Source organism: Notolepis coatsorum (genome assembly GCF_963971535.1).
Source record: "Notolepis coatsorum genome assembly, chromosome: 9".
Taxonomy (NCBI): Eukaryota; Metazoa; Chordata; class Actinopteri; order Aulopiformes; family Paralepididae; genus Notolepis; species Notolepis coatsorum.
Window position 1 is genome coordinate 10,948,653 of NC_140173.1, and position 9,489 is coordinate 10,958,141.

The window sequence follows — 9,489 nt, forward strand, 5'->3', positions numbered from 1 at the left end:
GGACACGTGATGCAAGGCTTCTATCCTCACAACAGCTGACCAGTGGGAGGCATAGTCTAGCAACGTTCGAGACAGGGGAGGGGAGAATTGGATAATACGAAATTTGGATGGGAGAAAAAATTGAAAATGAGAGAAAAGGTAGATAAAAAAAAAAAAAAAAAAAAAAGGAGGAATGTCTGAACGGTGGCAGGTTGCTCAGTGCCGCGGCGTAAAAGAATGCGACTGCAGATGGCGCCGTGGTTAATTGCAGCCTTTCCTGGACCAGGTGACGAGCGGAGGGTGAAAGCTGGCGGTTTCCTTGGTTACATAAGCTGGTCTCCGCTGAGGCGGAACAAAGGACTGAGTGATTACTGTCACAGTGTCCTCTCTCTCTCTCTCTCTCTCTCTCTCCTGTAGCGAGTGCTGAGTGAGCGAGCCTCGTCTCGGGGACGTGCCACCTTGGCCCGGGCATTACTTTAAACACATTTAAACTTTAGAAAAAAACATGAAAACTAACAAATGATATTGTGTACTTACAACTGTACTACAATCTGTACTATTTTGTCCACATTACATCACACTATTCTACTGTACTACACTGTCAACATGACACTATTCTACTCATTTGAGTCTTTAGTCCATTCTGTCAGCCTGAGGTGACCTTCAGATCCGGTCTAGCTGTGGACACGAGCGTAACTGTGGTGAAGCTGGTTTGACCGGTCTCTACAGTCTCTACACACTGGGATGAAGGAAGGATACGTCAGGGGCGTGTGTCCAGCTGCAGGCTAACTTATGCCCGTCTGTGCAAATAGCATGTTAACATTAAGTGTGTCTGTGTCGGGCCCACACACAGCTCTGGGCAGCATCCGTTGTGTAACTCGATGTGTGGAGCACTGCCCGGGTTAAGGGTTCAGTCAGGCCCCCCGTACTGAAGACATGTATGCAGTCGTTCCGTTGTACAGTGCGTTGTGTGTGCAGCTAGTCCCAGGCAAGCCGTATGGACATGCAGTCATTCCTTCATTTATTGAGAGGCTACTGTATCATTAATACCAATTGTGAGTCAGTCAGCTGTGCAGACAATCTATAGACTATCTAATCCATCCATCCATCCATCCATCTATCCATCCATCCATCCATCCATCCATCTATCCACCCTCCAGTGAGGAAGCATGTATCCATGAGAGAGAATTCAGTATCTACTCCATATGGCAAAGGCTGTAATTATGGACAAGTTATTTTTGAAAACCCACAATCAATCAGTACAGTAGTTAGAATGAAGACGGGGGGAGACGGCGGGAAGAGCAGCCAGTTTCCTGTTTGGCGCCGCTGATCCCAAACCGATCCGCTCTCGCCATCTTCAGCGACACTTTTCGCAAATCTGGTCTATTCTCTCGGTGAGCTGCGAGCGCCGCCCCTTCCATGTGTGATTGGAGCAGAGGAGCGGATTGATTGATTGATTGATTGATTGATTGAAAACTTTATTAACAGATTGCAGAATGGGTACAGTACGTCTTGTTTACATCAGGGGTCCCCCATTTTCAATTCATCATAACATATATGACATACATGACATACAGATAGTCAGTACTGCTACATCTATACATTTATTATGACATACCAGATTTGCAAATACAGTACTGTTTGTGATACAGAAGGAGTCTAGAGAAGAGAGTATATACATTTGACGTAGAAACTGTACATTGGAGGAGGTTGGGTGGGTGGGGTGGGGGGGGTGGGGGGGTTGGGTGGGTGGGGTGGGGGGGGGGTGGGGGGGTTGGGTGGGTGGGGGACACTGTACAACTGTACAAGCAAAACTGTACATTAGAATATTGACAACCATACTTGGTCATTTACTGTACATTGGAGGGGGTTGGGTTAGGTTACAGGGGCCAGTTTCTAATTGCAGCCTCCCGTACTCCCTGGATTCTCCTGTTGACCGATGCTGCAGAGAGATGGTTTCCGGTGTGTGAGCGGCCGGTCTCACGTTCGCACGGGAACGGCGGCTTCATGGCGCTTCGGCATCGCGTGTGTCTCTTGCGTGAGAAGAGTCTGGTAGACGGCGTGCCTCTCTTTTTTTTTTTAAACTTTGACCAGTCACCTGGTTCTTTTAGCGTTTATCGCTTTTCTTCGCATTCATACTTGGTCAAGTTCGACCGACAGAAGCAGGCTGAAAGGGTTCAGATGGGGGGGAAGACACTCTGGGAAAGGCACGGCTGCCGTCCGGGATTCGAACGCACTCAGCCCCAGATCCGCGCGAGCGCGGTTGTCCACGGCGCTGAAATAGCACTCGCGGTACGTGGTGAGCTACTGGAGCTCCCCTGGCGTGCCTCTCTTAAAGTCCAAGAAATGTAACGGCTTGTGTCACATGAGGAGAGGGGGGGGGGGGATTCCAACTGGGTACATTCCAACAAGCTGCCACTTGGCTCATGCCACCTGCCACACGACAGAAGGTTAGCCCTTTACTATCACACAACCGACGGCGATTGTGTGATAGTAAAGGGCTAACCTTCTGTATTGTCACAGTGAAAGGGTTAACCGGCTGTCGTGTGGCAGTAAAAGGGTTAAAGTATTTCACACCAAGTCACAGAGTAATTCTAACTAACACCCTAGACCCTTTCAGGTGTATTGCTGGTTCAGAATGTTTTCTCATAATTCTATTTTGGAATTAAAATGGTCACCAAGGAGGCTATATGGCGATATGAAAGTAAGACCCACTCCCGCCCTCCTGGCCATAGATATATATACCGTCTATAACTGGATGGTGCAAGGTGGAGTCTCCAGCATGGTTCACCGGCGGCCATCTTGTCACAGGCAGCAGCACGCCCACTCATAACATGAATGTCTATGGTTCATGTACTATTGAAATAACCATAGCTTGCTCAATTTTTAATTTTTTTTATCCACTTTTTCTCCCATTTTCTATATTTTTCTCCCATCCCCAATTTCGTATCATCCAATTCAACCCTCCCCTGTCACGGACGCTGTTTCTTGCCTCCCACAAGCCGGCTGCAATGTGGACTAAGTCATACATAGCACAAGTCCCCTCCGGTACTTGAGGTAACAGCAGTCGCATCTTTTCACCTGCGCAGCTCGATCTCTCAGTGGCGAGGAGTAACGCGTGGGAGGCTCACACTGCCCCCGACACTTCCTGATTCTACTGCGCAGGCGCACCAACCGACCTGTAGGAGTCGCTGTCCACAACGCCCGATCCCCACCCATCAGTTTCCCACCCCCTAATACGGCCAATGTGTATTAGTATGAACGACCAGCTAAACTGAAAGCAATGTGGAGCGCTGGGCTCGAACAGGCGAGCCAAGCGTCTCCGCATTCGTGGCGAGCGCCTTGCCCACTACGCCACGTAGCCGCCCATCTTGCTAAATTTTCAACCGATTTACAAACGGTTTGGTTTATTACGAATGTTAACGTGGCTATGATTCAGGATGCTTGGACAATTGTTGAAATTATTTTCATATGAAAGTCCATTATGAGTATGCAGTGTGATAACTACACCTTTGACGTGCATAAAAAACCAAACCGTTTGAAAATCGGTTGAAAATATATCAAGCTATTGTTAGTTCAATAGTACATCATGCACCATAGATATTCATGTTATGAGTGGGCGTGCTGCCTGTGGCAAGATGGCCGCCATGTGGCATCGTCGGTCTGCGTGATTTTTTTCCGTAGCCTCTGTTTGCGAAGACGCTCTCTGATTGGCTAGCCCGCGTACAGTGAAGAAGAAAAGACCCTCTCTGATTGGTTTAGCTCCGAAGGGTCTCTTCCGCCTTGTACATATATATTCTCTGCTTCGAAGTGGTTATGCTTTGGCCCTCTTTCGAAGTGGGTTAGGGTTAGGGTTAGGGTTAGGGTTAGGGTTAGGGTTGCGACATTGCCTCCTGTTCAGCTCACGCGCCACCTATGACGTTATTATAACTTTATTATATAACTTATCTCCGCACCCCCAACTCTGACTGACTTCCCGCGTCCCTGGCCAGCAGCGCGGGTGAGTCATCTAGTCTTTATTGTGTCTATGTTCCTGGCCAGCAGCGCGGGTGAGTCATCTAGTCTTTATTGTGTCTATGTTCCTGGCTGCCTGCACTGCGAGGCGGTTGCTATGCAACATACACACTAACTAGCAGATATGCCGACTATCTACTTTTAACGCACAACCAAGGACCATTATTATATATTATTTAATATTTGTTCAGGCAGGAATGTACACATTTAGATTCCAAATATGTAGTCAGTTTGTCCAAATAGCGCCTGTTCTGAAATTTGCTCCAATTTGGGTGATTGAGTGTCCGCGACAGGACTGGGGTTGTTGCCCAGTTTAACTGGGAGTCTCTGTTCAACGTGAGGTTTAACTAGGGTACCCGATCGCCCTGCGCTATTCCTTTATCTGTCATTTATCAGTCTCCCCAGTTAGTAAAATAAGTCCCTCTCTTGGTCCGTGTGATTCAGATGGCGCCAGCGGACCTTTTGAGCCTCGCTGGGTCCATGTGTGTGTGCTGCGTGACGCGAGGGCTTCCCCCATCTGCTTTTAGAATCATAGCTGTGGATATACGCTCGTTATACCATGGCTATGAAGTATGAACCAATCATATTGCTTGATTTGAGCTACCCGTTTTATGAATATATATGTTATGTATATATATTTATTATTATTATTATTATTATTATTATTATTATTATTTATTTATTTATTTATTTATTTACCACTGCTCATATCACAACTGCAATATTCAAGATGACTTTATTTGTCCCTAGGGAAATTAGTCTTGGACATAAAAATACATACAGTTATAGTCCAGTAGCGGACATCGAGTGCACCGTGCGTATCCGTCACCATAATTCGGTTACGTTCTGTCTGTCAGCGTGCGGCTCGACATGTCTGATGGCGCTGCCCTTTCCCTCTCCACTGGGTTAGCATCGACCCGGCCAGGCGCGGCGCGGCCCTCCTCCTGACCCCTCCCCCTGTGACCATACCTTGACCACGCGCTCCTCCCCCCCGCGCTCCGAGGGCAGCGTGATGGAGCGCCCACCTCTCCTTGACCCCCCGACGCATCATCGCCTCAATGGGGCCGCAGGGAAATTGATTCCCAGGTGGGCTGGGGCCTAACAAAAATAATGGTTGGTTTCAGGTTGCCGACCGACCCTGCCAATTTAGGTGCGACCCAATATATTTTATGAGTTTTAAAAAAAAATTATATATTAAAAAAAAAAAAAATCATTTTTTTTTTTTTTTTTTTTTTTTAGAATAAAGTTTCATAGAAATCTTAGTCAAACATTTAGTATTATGGATATTAAACATGCTGGCAGAGTACATGCATCCATGTTGTTGTGAACATTTTAACCCTTTCACTGCCACACGACAGCCGGTTAACCCTTTCACTGTGACAATACAGAAGGTTAGCCCTTTACTATCGCACAACCGACGGCGATGCTCCATCATTAGCATCATTAGCTCCGCGGATGCGGAGCTAATGATGCTAATGATGGAGCATCGCCGTCGGTTGTGTGATAGTAAAGGGCTAACCTTCTGTCGTGTGGCAGTGAAAGGGTTAATTAAATAAAGAAATTCCCTATCCATAGTCGCCGTGGGAAAGAATAAAAAAAATAAAAATAAAATAAAATAAATTCCCTACCTACCCATGGCCAAACTGACAACCAACCTGAAACCAACTATTATTTTTGTTAGGCCTGATTGTAAATCCACCCTGCCTATAATGATTTTGTCCCCCCCCCCCCCCCCCCCCCCCCAAATATACAGGTGCAGCTCAATAAATTAGAATATCGTGGAGAAGTCTATATATTTTGCTGTATATTTAGGAGCCCCAACCAAGTACTGAGTGAACATACATGAACATACTTTTCAGAAGGCCGACATTTCTATATACAAAAGAAAAATATTAAATATTAAAAATCTATTTAATTTTTTATTGGTGATACAGAAGTTTGGGCTTTCATGACTCTAAGCTCTAAGACATAATCAAAATTAAAACAAATAAAGGCTTGAAATATTTCACTTTGTTTGTAATGAATCTATAATCTACTTTTGAATGACTGAAATAAAACTTTTCCACGATATTCTAATTTATTGAGCTGCACCTGTATATGGTTCATATAAGGAGGTGTGTGGATGTGGATCCGACCTTCTTGTCCTGTGCCGTGCTGTTTCCATACCAGGCAGTGATGTTTCCGGTCAGGATGCTCTCTACAGCTCCTGAGTAGAAGGACTGGAGTATCTTCCCCGATACTCTGAACTTCCTTAACTGTCTCAGGTGGTAGAGGCGCTGCTTCGCCTTTTTTACGACTGAGTCTATGTGTGTTGTCCATGTCAGGTCCTCTGAGATGTGGACCCCCAGGTACTTAAAGCTGCTCACCCTGTCCACGGTAGCCCCGTTTATCCTCAGTGGTGTGTGTGTCTCCTGCTGTCCTCTCCTATAATCCACGATCAGCTCCTTGGTTTTACCAATGTTCAGGAGCAGGCTGTTGTCCTGGCACCAGCGTTCCAGTACCTCAACCTCCTCCCGGTAGGCCTTCTTGTCGTTGTCCGAGATCAGCCCCACCACCACTGTGTCGTCCGCAAACTTCACTATGTGTGTAATGTGTATAGTGAGTACAGCAGGGGGGTCAGAACACAGCCCTGGGGGGACCCGATGCTCAGGGTGATGGTGTTGGAGGTCTGACCCCCCACCCTGACTGCCTGGGGTCTTTCGCTCAGAAAGTCCAGTACCCAGGCGCTCAGGGCGGAGCTCAGACCCAGCTCGATCAGCTGGACTATGGTGTTGAACGCTGAGCTGTAGTCAATGAACAACAGTCTCACATAGCCCCCCTTCTGACGGTCTAGGTGAGAGAGGGTGCTGTGCAGTACCTGAGAGACCGCATCGTCAGTGGACCTGTTTGTCCTGTATGCAAATTGCAAAGGGTCCATATCACTGGGGAGGGAGGCACAAATGTGATCCTTGACCAGCCTCTAAAAACATTTCATGGCCACAGAGGTGAGTGCCACCGGTCTGTAGTCATTGAGACCTGCTGGGGAGGGTTTTTTTGGTACCGGGATTATAGTGGACACCTTGACGCAGGCAGGGACCACGGACTCCTTCAGGGATCGATTAAATATGGTGGTGAACACTGGGGCTAGCTGGTTAGCACAGGACTTAAGTATCCGTCCTGTTATCCCATCAAATCGATGCAGTTGAATCGTCACATTAGGACCGTTACACCCCTAGTGACTATGTAGGCTACCTTTATCAGAGGTAGGCTCTGATAGAACTGCTTAAACTTGCGCATGCATTGCTTGTGTCTAAATCGGCGTATGACACTGCAGGCACGCACGCTATCTATCGCTCGTACACTTACAGTATGGGTCTGTCTGTGTATAGACCTGTATGCCTTAGGGGTGTAACAGTCCCCCCATTTAAATACGGATTTAGATTTTGAGGTTAATTCGATTTCATGGATTCTTTCCGTGTTAAAATATATTTGTACTAGACTAGAGCTCTAATTGTATATACTATATATATATACTTCCCTCCCACTCAACACTGATAGGATGCAGGCAGTTTAGACGACAAACAGGGAAAATGAGAGACCCTACGAGATTTTTCGATTTTTGTATTGAGTTGTTATTACAGCCCTCATATGCATATATATGGGTGTGAGACGATGAATCTTCCGCGGTGCTTAGCTCAGGTTAGCGGGACACTACATCAGCTGCTGGATGCGTGCGGTGATGTCACTGTAGATGAATGGCTGGGTTCCCCCCCTCTCTCCCTCAGAACCACAGACATTACCGCTGTGGCCCTGACTACTGAATACTCTGCCTCGCTATGTACAGTACACACACACACACACACACACACATGCACACACACACATGCACATGCACACACACATGCACACATTCCCATGCACACATGGGGGCGGGGTGAGGTTATTTGTGTGTTATGGATAATGAACTGGAGCCAGGCCAGGGGGTGATTTATGAATGAATATCCCAAGGTTTATGATCGTGTGCCCATTCCACTTGACAGAGCCAGCCATGACCGGCACCCTGACACGAGGCATTTATGAAGAATAGAATTAAGTAAATCCTTAAAGGATACAGTTCAGTTATGGGCCTTGGAGTGGGCGTTCAACTGTATTGAAACGCAATTGAAACCTCATGGGGACAGCCGCCTGGCAATCACACCATTTTCTCAAATGCGGCTAAATATGTATTGTTTTTTTTATTCAAAATTTTTTTTTGTATTACAATCTAGGACATATTTTGAATTTGGGTAATACTGTGTCTCCTGTGTAATTTTGTGATGGATTTGGAGCCAGGAGAGCCAATTACAGCCAGTTGAACGGCCCAGAAAAAACAACACGCTCGTTTGTGATGAGTTTTTGGTTGGAATGGATCTCCATCTGATGGCAGATGAAAGAAAGGCTTGTAGAACTAAATAAGTAGACTGTAGCTAAAGGACAGTTCCGTGAGTGCTGGTTATTTCTGTAACTCTGTGTTGAAAATAAACGTCCCTTGTTAACTCTACTGTAGGGTTAGACCGATATATCGCTTTGCCGACATATTACACTGATATTTGGCTGTTTTTTTTAAATATAATTTCCGGCCGATATATAGACATTTGAATCTGAAATTTTAAGGCTGAACAATCGTGGTCTCATGAAACGCATGGAATCCGTTGACACCAACAGTTTCATTTCAAGGGATAAATTGTGTTCCAAAGTTCACCAATATGTCTGATACGGCAACATTGTATATATTTATTTAAATTTGATATATATAAGGTCAGCAATATCTATGGTAGGCTAAATCTATTGTAAAATCACAAAGTTCTGATCAACAAGAAATGCCTGAATGCACTCCATGCACGTCTTTATTTATCATTTAAATGTTTTATGTTTTGGGGGAATGGACTCTTCACACGGCAGCCTTATTGTTTTATTTAGGGAAATTACAAGAATGATTCAATTATAGATTTAATTAAATGATTTGATTCCCATTATAATAAAAGCACGACAGTACTCATTCCGCTAGCAATAACTAGAAAATGTGACTAATTAAGACACTCACGCCAAGCTATTGCTTCACAACATAATGATTATAAGTTAACACTTTCAGCGCCAGCCATTACCCTTATCCCTGTAGTCAATGCGCCAGCTTTCCATCGCCTATTTTCACTGTGCGTCACTATGTTTGCAGAGCTATATCTATATTCTATATTATAGCTATGGAGACAATACTATGGTCATTTGGCAGTCACTTTCTCCCATCAAACATGCAAAAAAGAGATAATTTGTTCATGTATGCGTTCACGTGTGATCCCGTGGTGAATATTGTATAGTTTAGGAGTGATCTGGGCTATTTCCTGAAAAGCTGAGTTATAGGGCGCTATGTGAATTTGACTAAAGTCGCTGGCGTTTCTCGCCTGGACACGCTACTATTTCCAAATCAAATGTATATAATAGGTATTATGTTTCATCATGAATGCATCAAAGGGGGGGCGG